The sequence below is a fragment of the Hylobates moloch genome, unplaced genomic scaffold, assembly GCF_009828535.3.
Source record: "Hylobates moloch isolate HMO894 unplaced genomic scaffold, HMol_V3 SCAFFOLD_17, whole genome shotgun sequence".
Classification (NCBI taxonomy): domain Eukaryota; kingdom Metazoa; phylum Chordata; class Mammalia; order Primates; family Hylobatidae; genus Hylobates; species Hylobates moloch.
In genome coordinates, this window is record NW_026652292.1 from 29198868 (window position 1) to 29217801 (window position 18934).

Here is an 18934-nt window from a genome sequence, read left to right on the forward strand (position 1 = left end):
GGGCGATCAGCCAGCTACCTGGTGGCTGGTTGATTATATTGGACCTCTTCTATCATTGAAAGGGCAGAGGTTTGTCTTTACTGCAATACACACTCCGGATATGGGTTTGCCTATCCTGCACACAATGCTTCTGCCAAGACTACCATCCGTGGACTCATGAATGCCTCATCCACCATCATGGTATTCCACACAGCATTGCCTCTGACCAAGGCACTCACTTTGCGGCTAAAGAAGTGCGGCAGTGGGTTCATACTCATGGAATTCACTGGTCTTATCATGTTCCCCATCATCCTGAAGCAGCTGGATTGATAGAATGGTGTAATGGCCTTTTGAAGTCACAATTACAATGCCAACTAGGTGACAATAATTTGCAGGGCTGGGGCAAAGTTCTCTAGAAGGCCATGTATGCTCTGAATCAGCGTTCAATATATGGTATGGTTTCTCCCATAGCCAGAATTCACAGGTCCAGGAATTAAAGGGTGGAAATGGAAGTGGCACCACTCACCATCACCCCTAGTGATCCACTAGCAAAATTTTTGCTTCCTGTTCCTGCGACATTATGTTCTGCTGGTCTAGAGGTCTTAGTTCCAGAGGGAGGAACACTGCCACCAGGAGACACAACAATTCCATTAAACTGGAAGTTAAGATTGCTACCTGGACACTTTGGGCTCCTTCTACCTTTAAGTCAATAGGCTAAGAAGGGAGTTACAGTGTTGGCCAGGGTGATTGACCCGGACTATCAAAATGAAATCAGTCTACTCTCCATAATGGAGGTAAGGAAGAGTATGCATGGAATACAGGAGATCCATTAGGGCGTCTCTTAGTATTACCATGCCCTGTGATTAAGGTCAATGGGAAACAACAACAGCCCAATCCAGGCAGGACTACAAATGGTCCAGACTCCACAGGAATAAAGGTTTGGGTCACTCCACTAGGGAAAAAACCATGACCTGCTGAGGTATTTGCTGAAGGAAAGGGAAATACAGAATAAGTAGTAGAAGAAGGTAGTCATCAATACCAGCTATGACCACATGACCAGCTGCAGAAATGAGAACTTTGTCATGAGTATTTCCTCCTTCTTTTGTTAAAACATGTTTGTGCATATATACGTTTATTTTATTTCCTTTCCCTTTATCATACGACATAAGATTTATTGACTTCATATCAGCATTTAAGTATTGTTAACTTTATGTAATGGTATTTGGGTTGGGGATTGGTGAGTTTCCAGTTGTATGAAGGATAGTTGTACTATGTTAGGCATAATTATGACCTTATTATTGTCTTTATTTGAAGATTATGTATGATCTCAGGAGATGTGTATGGGTTCAAGTTGACAAGGGGTGGACTTGTGATGGTTAATACTGAGTGTCAACTTGATTGAATTGAAGGATACAAAATATTGATCTTGGGTGTGGTTGTGAGGGTGTTGCCAAAGGAAATTAACATTTGAGTCAGTGGGCTGGGAAAGGCAGACCCACTCTTAATCTGGTGGGCACAATCTAATCAGCTACCAGTGAATATAAAGCAAGCAAAAAAAAAGGTGAAAAGGCGAGACTGGCCTATCCTCCCAGCCTACATCTTTCTCCCATGCTGGATGCTTCGTGGCCTGAAACATCGGACTCCAAGTTCTTCAGTTTTGAGACTCTGACTGGCTCTCCTTGCTCCTCAGACTTGCAGACAGCCTATTGTGGGACCTTGTGATCATGTAAGTTAATAAACTCCAGATATACATAGGAGAGAAATATATATATCCTATTAGTTCTGTCCCTCCAGGGAATCCTAATACAGGCCAACACTCACTTTCTCAGGCTCTTGTTGGTCAAGTCTCCTTTCTGGGCAGGGTCCTCTTACTTCCTCACAAACCCTGTCTTCCCTGGATGAGCTCTCTCACTCAAAAGTGTTTCAACAATATAGGCTGATGACCCCTAAGTGGTACTTCACTCCAGATCTGCCTTCAGAGCTCCAGGCCTGGACACCTCAACAGCCTTCTGGCTACCCGCACCAGAATGTCCCTCAGATCCTTCAATTGACATTTCAAAATCAGCTCATCACCATCCCTTGCCAAATCTGTTCCTCTGAGCTCTGGTTCAGGACCAGCCACCCAGCTGGCCACACCAGAAACCTGGGAGTCACTCTTACCTACTCCCTGCCTCTAACACCCTGTGCTCTGCTCCAAATTGCCCACGTCTATCCATCCCTGTTGTCACTCTGACTTTGGGCCACCATTATTTCCTAGCTCGCATGCTCCCGACTGCCAGTTGCACTGCCTCCAACTGGCCCCTACTGCATCCACTGGGACCACCCAACCCACTGTCTCCACTCCTGTCCATCCAACTCACTGTCAAATCCACTGTCCACACAGTTCAGGTCCTGTGAGGCTTTCTGTGGTCAAAACTCTCTCCATCAGAACACTGAGGTGCCCCATTGCTAGATACCCAAACCACACTCTGTATATGCCTCCAGAACAGCACTTTTCCTTTTTTTTTTTTTTTAAAGACACAGTCTCCCTCTGTCACCCATGCAGGAGTTCGGTGGTATGATCTTGACTCACTGCAACTTCTGCCTCCCAGGTTCAAGACAGTCTCATTCCTCAGCCTCCTTAGTAGCTGGGATTACTGGTGCCCACCATCACATCTGGTTAATTTTTTTTTTTTTTTTTTAGTAGAGACGGGGTTTCACCACGTTGGCTAGGCTGGTCTTGAACTCCTTACCTCCAGTAATCTGCCCACCTTGGCCTCCCAAAGTGCTGGGATTACAGGTGTGAGCCACCACACCTGGCCAAGCATAGTACTTTTCACGCTGAACTGCAAGAATCTCTTACCTTGTCTGTCTTGCCAACCAATGATACAAACTCAGGGCTGAGGCTGTACCTTTACAGATTTTTAGCCTCAACTCCTAGCATATAATTCCTGACAAGACAGTAAATTGTCAGTAAGTCTGCTGAAAGAATGGACACATGAAAACATACAAAGAAACAATAATTCTTGATCCTGATAATATTCTTCAATCCTATGCATAGCTCTTGTGAAATTAAAGAAATTGCTCTCTTAAAAATTCCTACCTAAGTGTATTAGTGCCAAGTATCACTGAACTATTGTCACATTCTTCCCTTAGCTGGCTTCCAGAAATACATTCTGGTCTCACAAATAGAGTAGGGGCATAGTCAAGGTCAGACTTTTAATTTGGAGCTTTCTCACTGAGAATACAGACTAAAGACTGAATGAATCCATCCACTATCCAGCTGTAGGAAGCTAAAAACCAAAACAGGATTTATTTCCTGAAGCTGATTCCCAGGGCTGCTGGTATCCCACTCCTGGTCAGAGGGCTTAGCTCCCTCTGGGCAGGCCTGACTAGCAGGCTCATTCCCCATGCTTCTGAAAGCATGACAGGAGGCAGCTTTGCTGCTAACCACAGCTCTATTCCACCAGCTATATACTTTTGGCAGTTACAAGCAACAATTACTCTGACAATAAACCAAGAGAACAGCATCTGAAGCCAGGGAGGCAGACATGCAGTAAGAGGCTAACTGACAATGTCTGGTCTCAAGGTAACAAACCACATACACAAACCTAACCGGGTACCTGGTCTTTCAGTATTCTGCTGTTTACGCGGTATGCAAATCAGTTCTCAGCCCTAAAATGGACAGGTTAAATGTTCTTAATCCAAACATGACACTCAAAGGAAGGGATTTTGGATTTTCAGATTAGAAATACTCAACCTGTATTCATTTCAGAGGGCTACCTGGAAACTCGACAGAGCATTTCAGACTAAGCATCTATTACCCACAATGATATATGCCTAAATTAAACACATAAAAATATGTCATTGGAGTTTACTATGTCCACTTTCAATGTCCTATGTCACTTAACAACAATCTGTATGGTATTTTCATCCCCACTTTACAGATAAGGCCAATGAAGCGCTAAGGGTTTAAATAATGAACCCAGGTTCACAGAACCAGATGGTAAAGCCAGAACTCAGTATCAATTCTGACACCAAGCTTAGTACTTTTGAACTTTAAACTCTGTCTTTGTAAAAGCTTTATCAAGGCCGGGCATGGTGGCTCATTCCTGTAATCCCAGCATTTTGGGAGGCCAACGTGGGCAGATCACCTGAGGTCAGGAGTTTGAGACCAGCCTGGCCAATATGGTGAAACCCCATCTCTACTAAAAATACAAAAAAAAATTAGCCGGACATGGTGGCACATGCTTGTAATCCCAGCTACTGGGGAGGCTGAGACAGGAGAATTGCTTGAACCCAGGAGGTGGAGACTACAGTTAGCTGAGATCACACCATTGCATTCCAGTCTGGATGACGAGGCAAGACTCTGTCTCAAAAAAAAGAAAACTTTATTAAGATATAATTGAGGTCAGACACAGTGGCTAACGTCTGTAATCCCAACATTTTGGGAGGCCGAGGACAGGAGGATCTCTTGAGCCCAGGAGTTCGAGATCAGCCTGGGTAACATAGTGAGACCTTGTTTCTACAAAAAATGAACAAAATTACCTGGGCATGTTGTGTGTACCTGTAGTCCCAGCTACTTGGGAGGCTAAGGTAGGAAGATTGCTTCAGCCCAGGAGGTTGAGGCTGGAGTGAGCTGAGATCACACCACTGCATTCCAGTCTGGGCAACAGAGCAAGACCTTGTCTCCAAAAAAAGAAATGAAAAAAAAAAAAAGGTATAATTGGCTGGGCATGGCGATTTACACTTTGCCTGTAATCCCAGTACTTTGGAAGGGTGAGGTGGTGGGGGAGTGGGGATTGCTTGAGGCCAGGAGTTTGAGACTAGCCTGGGCAACATAGTAAAACCTGTCCCTACCAAAAAAAAAAAATTTAGGGACAGTGACACGTGCCTGTAGTCTCAGCTACTCAGTAGGCTGAGGTGGGAGGATCCCTTGAGCCCAGGGGTTGAAGGTTGCAGTGAGCTATGATCACGTTACTGCACTCCAGCCTGGGTGACAGAGGAAAACATTGTCTCTTAAAAAAAAAAAAAAAAAAAAGGCCGGGCGAGGTGGCTCATGCCTGTAATCCCATCACTTTGGGAGGCCAAGGCGGGCGGATCACGAGGTCAGGAGATCAAAACCATCCTGGCTAACATGGTGAAACCCCGTCTCTACTAAAAAATACAAAAATTTAGCTGGGCGTGGTGGCGGGCGCTGGTAGTCTCAGCTATTCAGGAGGCTGAGGCAAGAGAATGGCATGAGCCCGGGAGGCGGAGCTTGCAGTGAGCTGAGATTGCACCACTGCACTCCAGCCTGGGTGACAGAGCGAGACTCCATCTCAAAAAAAAAAAAAAAAAGATATAATTTACCAACCATGTAATTCACCAAAGTATTTAATGTTTAACAATATAAAGTGTTGAAATGGTTTTCAGTATATTTAGTTGTACAATCATCACCACAAGCAATTTTAGATCATTTTCATCACCCCAAAAGGAATATTCTAAGGCAAAGCACTTCATACCAAAGCTGACCTGTTATTCCCCACTTAATCCCTCTGTTTACATTGTACCCCTAACCCTAGGCAACCACAAATCTTCAACTTTTTTCCTATTACAAAGTAATACCTACAAATGTCCTTTCAGTTGTAACAAGTCTCCAGGGCAGGGGAACAGGCAATGACCTTGGACAATTCATTACCCCCAACAGCTAAGCAATACTAATTCACTTGGCCATTCTAAATCCTTTTCTTCACATTTAGACACTGTTTTTTTCCTGACCTCATGTTTTTTTTTTTTTTTTTTTTTTTTGAAGGACGAGAGTATCTGCTCATTAAGATGCAAACTAAATTCCTCACTGTTTTGACAGCTCATCATTTCTTGAAGTGCAGTGAAAACATTACTCATTTATAATTCTCAGCAAGGATCACTCTCACCAGGCATTCACTAGGCCTTTAAACAATCCAACACCTCATTAAACTCTCCCTAATAAAGAAATAAATAAATGAAACTTACATTAGAAAATAAATGTTAGGACCCAAATACCAGTATAAGCCTCAGACCCCACAGACCTGATCTCACCAAACAGTTAACTAACTGGCTTGGTTCTCTTATTATCTGTGAACCACACCCAAAGAGGGTTGGCAAGCTTGATGAGATAAGGACCTGCCTCAGGAAGCAAAAGGTCACACAGAAAAGAAATGGCTAGAGCCAGAGGCCTCCCAAATCCAAGCTAATGCTCCTTCAACAGAACCAGAAGCAGGCAGGATCTTAGCTGTGCCTTGAAAGCTGGTTAGGATTTGGATCAGTGGAAGGGGCAAGAAGCGTGGAGGGCTCTTAAATGGGAAGATGACAACATGAAGGCCGCGTTCAGCAGAAGGCTGGCTGTGGTGTGTGGGCATCTGGGGGTGGTGCAGATGGGGACAGTGGGAAGTGGAGAGGCCAGTCAAGCTCTTGCGGTAGGTGGTTGCACGCACCAGGAGATGCTACGCAGAAGGTGGCCATGGAAATACAGACGGATCACCACAGAGGGCCCCACAAAGGGCACAGTGGGGGCTGTGACTGGTTTGGCATATGAGTGATTAGGGAAAGAAGGGTGCTGTTGGCAGAAGCTGGGAAGGCTCACTTGAAAGGAGAGGGAAGCCAAGCTGAATTGCAGGTATCAAGCTCTAGACTTAACATGCTGCCCAAACCCCAAGTCCTCCTAGAAGCCCTTGAGACAGACGAAGATACTGTTACAGGAAATGACTCACTGACAAAGAAAACTGTGCAGGAAGGGAGGCCCTCTAGGTAGACTGTAAAGGTACCCATGGTGGGTATGGCACAGTCCTATAAGAGAGACAGCATGCCTGGCTCCAGACACACACTTAGAGTGCCAGAGAAGAACAATGCTGGAAGGAAATGAGGTCAAGTCTTGCCACAATCAGGACCTGCACTGGTGGCCCAAAGAACACACACATGAATGCGCACACACGCATACACACACACACACACACACACACACACACAGCTGCAGCTTCTGGGGTGGTGAGGAATAATAGCAACTAAATAACATTTAATAAATGTTCACTACATGCCAGGTACTGTATAAACAGCTTTCCATAGATTGCATCACTTAAGACTAACAGCAACCTTATGGGCTACTTTTATTTTATCCCCATCTAACCGATCAGAAAACTGAGGTTCAGAGAAGTTAAACACCCAACCCAAATTCACCATTAGCAAGTAGAAAGCCCTGTGTGACACCAAAGCCATGCTCTTAACTACCAGATTATACTGAAAGTAAAGATTGTTGTGTTGGGCTATGTACAAGTGGCAGAAAAAAGGTGTCAGGTGGCAGTTATGGGGCTGTCACTGCTTTATGATTTAAGCTAATGGATGTGACTGACAGCAGCTGCAGAGACACATGGCACTGCCGTCTGTGCCTCCCCTTCTACCACCGCCTCCAAAACTGCTCTATAAACATTAAGTTAGGGGAAGAGCTGGGAGAAGTTAAAAGGCTTGGAGCAGGAAGAAGGCAAGAGGAACCAGGGACAGAGGAGAGGTGTCCACAGGCTCACTAAGGTCCAGACTGATCTATGGTACAGCAGCATGTCACAGAAAGAAGGACTCCTCAATAGAATCTTGGAGATACTCCTGCAGGTCCTAGCAGCGCCCCTTGGATTCTATTCCTCAAGACTTCTCTCTCACTATCACACACGTGTGCACACACCTTACATAAGGGATGAGGAAAGATGTCACCCAGTCCCAACACAGCTATGAACCTTTCACACCCCTCTTGCCTGCTTGCTACATTATCCCCCTTCTCCCCACACCAAATCCCGCTTTAATGTCGACCTTTCCAAGTCCTACACAGCTTTTGCATAAGACTGGATGTTGCCTCGGGTTCTGCAGTGGGTTTTGCTCTGTGCCCCCAGAGCACCTGGGCATGCCTCCCTCATAAGTAGGCAGCTCTGACCTCTGTGCAGAGAACCCTGGTGACCAGCCATCTCCCCAAGAGAATGTGAAGCTCCTGAGTGCACAGACTGTTTCTTTGCATTCCTAATTTTAATAGTGCTTAGCAAATGGCAGATACATAAAAATGTTGCTTAAATAACAAATCTTCCAGTTCAAGTTATTAATAATAACAGCATCTAGCAGTTGTTGAGTATCTGCCATGTGTCAGGTCTTTAGCTGGGTTTATATGGTTTATTTCTTCTCATCCTCTAAATAAGCCTGCAGGGAAGACACCTATTCACGTTACAGGTAAGTAAAGGAAGTCTCGGATAGGCGAAGTTACATGTCTAAGGTCACCGTCAAGTGGTGAGCCTGGATCAGAACTTTCCAAAATCAAAGTCTCTTCCGCAATGCTATGGCACCTTGCTCCCATCCCCAAACTCCTACTGCGGTTGGTTTATTTCTCAGTTGCTCCTCTGTAATAGGACCAGACACAGAGACAGTCACACCCACACCACACTGAGGGCCTCTCTCATGCACCCCAGAGCTCCCATACCCCCTCTGTCTGCCACCCAGATTACATCTGCCATACTTACTGCGTTCCTTGAGCACTACTTATAGGTATACCAGGTTCTTCCTGTTATCCTTTTAGCATGGATCATCTTTATTCAGCAGGTAGCAGAAAGCGATCATTCAAACAAAAAGAGAAAAAGCAGCCTCTTCTCTTCTGCAGAAGGTAAAGCTGCATAAAGAGATTTGTAGGGGCCAGGCACAGTGGCTCACATTTGTAATCCCAGCACTCTGGGAGGCTGAGACAGGTAGACCACCTGAGGTCAGAAGTTCAAGATTAGCTTGGCCAACATGGTGAAACCCTATCTCTACTAAAAATACAAAAATTAGCCAGGTGTGGTGGCGTGCGCCTGTAGTCCCAACTACTCAGGAGGCTGAGGCAGGAGAATCACTTGAGCCTGGGAGGTGGAGGATGCGGTGAGCCGAGATCTTGCCACTGCACTGTGGCTGGGTAACAGAGCAAGACTCCATCTCAAAGAAAAAAAGAAAGAAAGAAAGAAAGAAAAAGATTTGTAGGGCAAGTGAACTTGAAGCTAAACTAGGCAAGCTGGGGTGGGGCTGGGGGCTGCAGACAGATGACAGGTAGGTAGGTAGGTAAAGAGTGAAAAAAGAGGGGTAAAGAGTGAAAAAAGAGGGGCCAAGAGAATACATTTGGGCATCAAAGGAGAAGGCACAAAGTATAAACACTGAGGCCAGCCCAGGAGTCCCTCAGAGATAAAACAGGGGCACCTGCTGATGCCAAACATCTCATCCCTGGGATCTGAGCCCCAGAGTCCCTTCTTTAACTAACAAGATACCCCATACCACAGACTGACGGACTCCCTAGGGAAAGTGCTATTCCCAGTGGTTTGCATAGACAGGAGGCAAATATTCATGGGGAGACCAAGAGTGAAAGAGAATCATTACTTCTTCCGAGGACAGGGACACATTGCGAAGTTGATCTCAAGGGAGGCAATGTTATGTCTGGAGGAACACAGATTTTTTTATTTGAAAAACAGGACTCATTCACTTCAAGTATTCTCAAGTATTTCAATACTCTTAGCAAAGGCCGGGCGTGGTGGCTCATGCCTGTAATCCCAGCACTTTGGGAGGCCGAGGTGGGTGGATCACCTGAGGGCAGGAGTTTGAGACCAGTCTGGCCAACACGGCGAAACCCCGTCTCTACTAAAAATATAAAAATTAGCCGGGCGTGGTGGCACATGCCTGTAACCCTAGCTACTCAGGAGGCTGAGACACCACAAGAATCGCTTGAAACTGGGAGGCGGAGATTGTGCCACAGCATTCCAGCCTGGGTGACAGAGCGTACTCCATCTCAAAAAAAAAGAATAAAAATAAAAATAAACAAAAAATAAAAAACAACAAACAAAAAAACTCAACAAAAGCAAAAAAACAAAAACAAAAACATAAACAAAAAACAAAAAACATTGAAACAGGAGCTGGCAATCTGTCACAAGAGGAAGGTCATCTTCAACATATTTCATCATTGTGGCCAGGGCTTCCCTTGCCCCCACTTATACATAAGCCCTATCTTACGGCTGAAATCCCTCCCTTCCCAAAACAACTGAGGTTTCACATGCCACCTCTGAAAGCCTGTGCACCAGCCAGGCCTATAGGAAATGAAGGACAGGGTACAAGAGGGAAAAGCGATGGCTATTATTTTAGGAAAAGCATTTAAATGTGAAATCAAAACAGCATGGTTTTACAACTGCCTTTGAAATACAGAGAGTATTAGTTTCAGAGACAATTTGATTTTATTTACGCTAGTTATGATTGTACTTGATTTGATTTACTCATCTCTTAAATGAACCACTAAAGAGATGTGATAAATGGACAAAATTTAATCTTTGAAGAGAGACCATTAGAAATTAGGAAAGAGGGGCTGGGTACGGTGGCTCATGCCTGTAATCCCAGCACTTTGGGAGGCCAAGGTGCGTGGATCACAAGGTCAGGAGTTCGAGACCAGCCTGACCAACATGGTGAAACCCCGTCTCTACTAAAAATACAAAAATTAGCTGGGCATGGTGGCACAAGCCTGTAATCCCAGCTACTTGGGAGGCTGAGACAGGAGAATCGCTTGAACCCGGCAGGCGGAGGTTGCAGTGAGCCAAGATCGCGCCATTGCACTCCAGCCCAGGCGACAGAGCAAGACTCCGTATAAAAAAAAAAAAAAAAAAAAAAAAAAAAAAAAATTAGGGAAGAGGGAAGAAAAATAAGTCCACACAATGAAACTAGCAAAATGTCAAAGGCCAAATGTTAATAATGAAAAAAGTCAACAACTAAGTGTTCTCATTTCGTTGGAATTTTAAATAAACCAAATCATTCGCAAATGTATAAAGGAACCAGGAAAAGAAACTTTTAGAGATAGCAGAAAATTTTCTAAGAAAGAGTTACCACACAGGGAACTTTCCTGGCATGACAACATGGCAACAATCACAACAAAATACTCCCCTTTTATTAATACCTTAGCTGGGAAAGATTTATGCACTCTTAAGATTAACGATTAAGCACTTTCTGAAACCATCCAAATGGCTCTGACGAAACTTCTGAATAACAACAATAATGGCCCATATCTCTTAAAGGTTAACTACATGCTAAGTATCCTGTGCTAAGGGCTTTACATGCATAATGGCATTTGATATTAATAAATGTTCATACATGTCTATTATATAACATGGACATATCATTATTCCCATTTGCGAGGTAGAAATATAACTGAAGCTTAAAGGAACTGGCATTACAGCTAGTATGAAGAGCTACTGACTCTTGCTTTCCTTAGAGTTGCGATACAGGAGGTAAGCAAAGGGGAATAAAGGAAGGGTGAGGCCCTGGGGCCTTTCCATCTCTCCCAGCACCGTACTCCCTCCCAGAATCCCTCTCTATTTCCAACTCCCCTATTCTTCCTCCCAAAGCCAACAGGAGATTAGAGGTTAAAAGAATTATTTCAGTTCAATCCTGCCTCCCAATCTCAAGAGGTTTATTTCAAATGATTCATTTTCAAAGCTTAGAAGACATTTTTACATAGCACTCATCCATCATAAACTTGATTCAGTGAGAATAAACTCAGGGTGCTAGGCTGAGACAACTTGGGCTTATCAATGTTGCTGAATTTGTAGTTGATCAAAACTCCATCTACCAGGGATGTCTACCACTGCTTTTTTATAAACCTCACGTAGGCCCCCACAGGTGGCTACCATGGGCATCATCCTAACAAAGCCAAGATCTCAGCTTGAGCCCTTTTCAGAACCTGCATGTTCTCTTGTCAATGGCTACAAACCCACTGCCCTCTTTGTCATCTCAAAAAAAAAAAAAAACACAACACATCAGAAGTCACAAGCACAACTTGATGAGAAACTGAGAGTGGGTATTTACTGGAAAAACTTAACCTATATAATCTATCAATATGGATCAAGCATAATATCTTTACATATGACAACCACATGTAGGCTATAAATTTTTACACAATTACAAATGCAACCACAAGCCGGGTGCAGTAGCTCACGCCTGTAATCCCAGCACTTTAGGAGCCGAGGTGGGCGGATCATGAGGTCAGGAGATCAAGACCATCCTGAGTAACACGGTGAAACCCCATCTCTACTAAAAAATGCAAAAATTAGCCAGGCGTGGTGGCACGTGCCTGTAGTCCCAGCTACTCGGGAGGCTGAGGCAGGAGAATCACTTGAACCCAGGAGGCAGAGGTTGCAGTGAGCCGAGATCGTGCCATCACACCCCAGCCTGGGCGACAGAGTGAGACTCCGTCTCCAAAAAAAAAAAAAAACAGAAAGAAAAGAAATGCAGCCATATGAGATACACACACTCACGAACAAAACACAGACATACTTATAAATGGAATCATTGCTTTGGTTAAGGTACCATCATTGGTAATTTTATTTTTCTAACTTCCAAACTCTGCAACTTTACTGTATTGTCTTTATCATAATAAGGTATACATTTTTTTTGTTGCAATAGGAAGTTTTTTAGCCCTTATGATAATGGAATTTCCTCTAAAGCACACCATCATAAAGGGTGGTTTAATGTGGAAGAACACCCAACATCCTGTTTAAGATGTTTAGAAAAAGATCCAGAACTTTAAACTTCTAAGTATGGGGTCCCCACAGCCTAAAATTCTGATGGTAGCCCTGATTTTAACGTTCGAGCTGGAAATAGGGTGCAGAAGTATCTGCTCTTAGACAGTGGCTGTCCATGTGGCAGCTGTTTGATCAGGCTGCAGGAAGTGCTGCTTGAGAGAGCGTCATGACGCTTTCTGAGGCTCCATCTGCAGAAGTTGTGTGGTGTTGGATAAGACTCAGGGAGATGCTGCAGGAAGCACAGGCAGGAGAGAAAAAGCAGAAGCTTTGGACAGATTATCGGGCTAAAGCCACAGCTAAGAAAGTGACCATCTCTGGAGGGACTTTTAATGTCTTCTGATGGCCTACCAATGACCTCCATGCTCAAAGAGAAAATTCTGCAATTAAGAAATTAGCTGGGTGAGTTCTGGGAGATTTAAAAAAATTAGTTGAAAATGGAGAAAAGGTTATGAATTCTTTTTTTTTTTTTTTTTTTTGAGACGGGGTCTTGCTCTGTCGCCCAGGCTGGAATGCAGTGGCGCGATCTCAGCTCACTGCAACCTCTGCCTCCTGGGTTCAAGCGATTCTCCTGCCTCAGCCTCCTGAGTAGCTGGAATTACAGGCGTCCGCCACCACACCCGGCTAATTTTTGTATTTTTAGTAGAGATGGGGTTTCACCATATTGGCCAGGCTGGTCTCAAACTCCTGACCTCGTGATCCACCCGCCTCGGCCTCCCAAAGTGATGAGATTATGCGTGAGGCACCGCTCCCGGCCACGTTATGAATTCTTAAAAAAAAAAGAAGGCAAAGGATCTAGACTTTGTTTTTGAAGTTATTTTTACTGCTAGGACTAAGGCAGGAGGTCTGTTTAAGACAAGCCAATCTCTTCTTGTTATCATCTATCCGCCAAAGACATCAAAGTTAGTGGTCCAACAAAAATCATCCCAGTAATTTCATCTGTTCTGTAAATTGATGTATCCCCACTCAATACCTAGAACAATATCTGGGATACCGCGGCCAGGCGTGGTGGCTCACGCCTGTAATCCCAGCACTTTGGGAGGCCAAGGCAGGTGGATCACCTGAGGTTGGGAGTCCGAGACCAGCCTGACCAACATGGAAAAACCCTGTCTCTACTTAAAATACAAAATTAGCAGGGCGTGGTGGCGCATGCCTCTAATCCCAGCTACTTGGGAGGCTGAGGCAGGAGAATCGCTTGAACCCGGGAGGCGGAGGTTGTGGTGAGCCAAGATTGGGCCATTGCACTCCAGCCTGGGCAACAAGAGCGAAACTCCGTCTCAAAAAAAAAAAAAAAAATCTGGGATACCGCAACTGCTGAGTAAATATGTGCTGAACTAATTAATTCTATCTTTCGAAAACACCAGCTCTAGAGACGAAAACAACCAAGAGATCCCTGTATCTGCTCAGCAGTTACCTGGTTGACAATCTAGCAAAAGCCAAAAAAGAAATTGCTACTAGAGAACACTACTAAGGAAGTACTCTAGTGTGCAAAGGCTAATCATGATATAAGCAGGTTTCACTAGTAATATTCCTTACGTTCATAAATGTAAGAATAAGAGAATGGGACCCGAGGTCAGACTGCTCTAGTTTAAACCCTGGCACAAACTCCATGACCTTAAACAGGTACTCAACTTCTCTGAGTCTCAGTTTCCATATCTAAAAACAAAAAAGATGGGTAATAATAGTATTCCCTTCATGAAACTTGTTGAAAGGGGAAAATGAGATATGCATAGTTCCTGGAACACAGAAGTGCCTAATAAATACTAGTAATTATTCATTTTTATTTTGTATATACACACAGTCATATCTCTGGGAAGACTACAGGATCATATATTCACTTCTCCTGACCAAAAGAAATGGCCTTAAATAAGAACTAGGCAACAGAATGCATTTTTTTCCTGAGGGATAAATGAAAAAATAAAAAAATAGCTATTAACACCATATATATATATTTTTTTTACTCTTCTCAATCTTCATCTCTCTTGACTTTTCTTCCCACATCTATATAAAACCTTTCCTGAGCTCATGTGACCCTGGTTTAGCACTGGCACTGCTGGCTAGTAGGAGAGAGTTTTTATCTCTGTTCTGCAATAACACTGTATCCATGGGCAAGATATTAAACTTTACAGGGCCTCAGTTTCCACATCTGTATGATGGAGGATGAGTATAATGGAGACAGAGTATATTATCTTTAAATTCTCTTCCAAAGCTAAAAATCCACAAATAAGTGCCCGTTAACTATTATTAGTTCATTCAGGTCAAACACTGACCTAAACTCTTAGAAAGTATATTTTAGCCCTATTTGGAATACCCACAAAATGGGTACAAGTACAGCCATCCTCTGAAAGCTAAATTTTGCCTGGCTAGTTTCAAAGATCTAATTTTAAATGACATTGTGGGATAGCAACTGACATGGAAAGATGTTTACAATATACATTTTTGGTGAAAATGGCAGATTACAAAATATGATCAGCAATATTAATCCCAATTTGGTTAAAAAATATATATACCTACACATATATCTGCTTAAAGTGTACAGAATACACTCTGAGCTGTTTATATTTATAATCTTTCTTTAAAAAATGTTTTCGCTTATCTGTACCTTATTTTTCTACAAAGAATGCTTATGAAATAATTCAAACAGGTGTTTTATTTAACAAGAAAGATGGATTTGGTACCCAAACTATAACCATATCCCTCCCTAGAGCAGGTCCCCCCACAGAGGCACCGACATCCTTTGCACCCTGTGTCTGGGGCTGGGCTGGGGTGGGGGTGCTGCGATGTTTTTAGGTACCAGCCATCAGGTACCATCAAGATGGCCCCAGATCTCTCCCTCCTGTTCATCTCAACTTTCAGAGCCCACAGCTGCCCACTTAACTGGCTTTACCAACTTGTAACCCTCTGAGCAGAGTTTTCAAAACATAATCAAAGGTCCTAAATTATGGTCCTATATACAAAATTATGGTTTTAACTGTCACATTCATTGATTTAGAATAATCAAGGATAGAAGAATCCATTTTACTCTGGCAGCAATCCAATTTTAAAAGTCAGAGTTAACTACTGGTCCTCATTTTACGCTGTCCGATGACAGTCCTTTCTGATCATGAGGAAAAAAAATAAGCTTACTATGTTTAAAAGCATAATCTTAAAATACTTTATCCAGTCAAGCACTTTTGTTTCCAACACAAAGTGCTGACTCTTGACAGATTCTCTGGCATACTGAAGGCCACCACTGCTGAACCTATCTGATCAGCCAAGAACAAGCTTATCACCAGGTACAGGTATCATTACATCATTAGGTATAAAGGTTGTTCTGGCAGCTCAGTCATCTACCAACAAACATGTGTCTAAGAAACTGAGATTTCCCAGCTACCAAAACCCATACAAAGAAATAAGCAACAGTTGGCCGGGTGGGGTGGCTCACGCCTGTAATCCCAGCACTTTAGAAGGCCGAGGCGGGCGGGTCACGAGATCAGGAGTTCGAGACTGGCCTGGCCAATATGGTGAAACCCCATCTCTACTAAAAATACAAAAATTAGTTGGGCGTGGTGGTGTGGGCCTGTAGTCCCAGCTACTCAGGAGGCTGAGGCAGGAGAACAGCCTGAACCTGCGAGGCGGAAGTTGCAATGGGCCGAGATCATGCCACTGCACTCCAGCCTGGGTGACAGAATGAGGCTCCGTCTCAAAAAAAAAAAAAAAAGAAAGAAGCAACAGCATGACATACACCAAGGCAGTTCAGAGAAAGGCAACATGAGGGAAAGCAGGGTAGAAATAGGAGAACAGTTCAGAAAAGTGTCCTGAGGAACTCCTCCCACTGGGTAAGCCAAGAGAAGGTTACCAGACCCAGAGCTCTCAGAGGCACATAAGCCATGCCTCAATGCTGCTCACCTGCATTTCCCATAATATGATTACCTGGCAAAACCTATATACTTAAAAATACATTGCCTTTTTACCCCTTCCTACCCTTACCTTCTTTTTTTTTTTTTTTTTTGAGATAAGAGTCTCTCACTCTGTCGCCAGGCTGAAATGCAGTAGCACGATCTTGGCTCACTGCAACCTCTGCCTCCCGGGTTCAAGCGATTCTCCTGCCTGAGCCTCCCGAGTAACTGGAACTAACTACAGGCACGCACTACCACACCCAGCTAATTTTTGTATTTTTAGTAGAGACGGGGTTTCACCATGTTGGCCAGGATAGTCTCGATCTCTTGGCCTTGTGATCCACCCACCTCAGCCTCCCAAAGTGCTGGGATTACAGGCGTGAGCCACCATGCCCGGCCTTACCCTTATCTTTTAACAAACCATCCACAATTTAGGACAGAGCCTTATCCTCTGTTACAAAACATGTTTAGAGTCTACTACAACAAAGAGGCATAGTGTCTGCACAGCATTATTTTAATGCAAGAAAACAAAACTGCCAACTATAAGGATCTGAAAAATGTGACCACTTCAGGCTTATTTTGAGGCTGAACCACTCCCCTTCCCTAATTATCCCTCAAAGGAAATATATCAGGCACTGTGGGCAAAGAGAGAAACATGTCTAATTACAACATGTGCACTTGGTGGATGAAGAATTTGAACATTCTTGAACTCTGGCCACATTTCAGAAGACTTTCCACTTGTAATTTAATTTCACTGAAGAGAAAAGTTTAAAGACCAGTTGCACTTCAACCAGGGCTCTATCAAAAAAAAGACACAAAGAATACCCAACAAGCATAGGAAACCAAAGCAAAAATGGACAAATGGGCTCACATCAAGTTAAAAAGCTTCTGCACAGCAAAGGAAACTATCAACAAAATGAAGAGATAACCCACTGAATGGGAGAAAATATTTACAAACTATCTATCTGACAGGGGATAGCAAGAATATGTAAGAAGCTCAAACAACTCAATAGGAAAAAAATCTAATAATCCACTTAAAAATGGACAAAAGATCTGAATACCCATTTCTCAAAAGAAGATACAAAAATGGCAAAAAAAAGGTATATGAAAACGTGCTTAACATCATTGATCACCAGAGAAATACAAATCAAAACTACAATGAGTGCTCGCTTCAGCATCACATTTACTAAAATTGGAAGGATACAGAGAAGATTAGCATGGCCCCTGTGCAAGGATGACATGCAAATTTGTGAAGCGTTTCGTATTTTTAACAAATCTTTAAATGTTAAAAAAAAGTATGAGATATCATCTCATCCCAGTTAAAATGGCTTATATCCAAAAAAGATAAGCAATAACGAATGTGGGTAAGGATGTGGAGAGAAGGGAACCCTCATACACTGTTGGTGGGAACGTAAATCAATACAACCACTGTGGAGAACAGTACGGAGGTTCCTCAAAAACTAAAAATAGAGCTACCATACGATCCGGCAAGCCCACTGCTAGGTATATACCCAAAAGAAAGGAAATCAGGGCCAGGCGCGGTGGCTCACGCCTACAATCCCAGCACTTTGGGAGGCTAAGGCAAGAGGATTGCTTGAGCCCAGGAGTTTGAGAGCAGCCTGGGCAAGGCAGCAAGACATCACCTCTACTAAAAATTTTAAAATTAGCCAGGTGCTCTGGCATGCACCTGTAGTCCCAGCTACTTGGGAAAATAGTTTGAGTACATGAGGTGGAGGCTACAGTGAGCTGTGATCATGCCACTGTACTTCAACCTAGGCGACAAAGCAAGATCCTGTCTCTAAAAAAGGAAGGAAATCAGTATATGGAAATCTGCACTCCCATGTTTATTACAACACTATTCACCATAGCCAAGATTTGGAAGCAACCAAAGTGTCCATCATCAACACATAAATAGATAAAGAAAATGTACACACACACGAGTACTATTCAGCCATAGAAAAGAATAAGATCCTGTCATTTGCAACAATGAATAGAACTGGAGGTCATTATGTTAAGTGAACTACGCCAGGCATAGAAAGACAAACTTTGCATGTCCTCACTTATTTGTGGGAGCTAAAAATTAAAACATTTGAACTCACGGAGACAGAATGATGGTTGCCAAAAGCTGGGAAGGGTAGCAGGGGAAAGGGAAGTGGGGATGTTTAAAGGGTACAAAAACATAGTTAGAATAAGATCTAGTAAGTGATAGCACAACAGGGTGACTACAGTCAACAATAATTTATTGTATATTTTATAATAACTTAAAGAGTATAATTGGATAGTGTGTAACACAAAGGAAGGATAAATGCTTGCAGTGATGGATACCCCATTCGTGCATTGTATGCCTGTCTCCAAAGATTTCTTTTTTTTTTTTTTTTTTTTGAGATGGAGTCTTGCTCTGTCGCCCAAGCTGTAGTGCAGTGGCGCGATCTCGGCTCACTGCAGCCTCCGCCTCCAGGGTTCAAGTGATTCTCCTGCCTCAGCCTTCCGAGTAGCTGGGATTTCAGGTGTGCACCACCATGCCTGGCTAAT

At 43.5% G+C, this 18934-nt stretch overlaps 1 protein-coding gene and 1 non-coding gene across 5 annotated transcripts in view; one reads left to right on the forward strand and one right to left on the reverse strand.

The window, feature by feature from the left end:
* MTMR12 (myotubularin related protein 12) overlaps nt 1-18934 on the reverse strand; it is an 88814-nt gene that overhangs the window by 67134 nt on the left and 2746 nt on the right. The window lies entirely within an intron of this gene.
* LOC116457184 (U6 spliceosomal RNA) lies at nt 17565-17671 on the forward strand. The gene has a single exon (XR_004244946.1). It is a non-coding gene; the product is annotated as a U6 spliceosomal RNA (small nuclear RNA).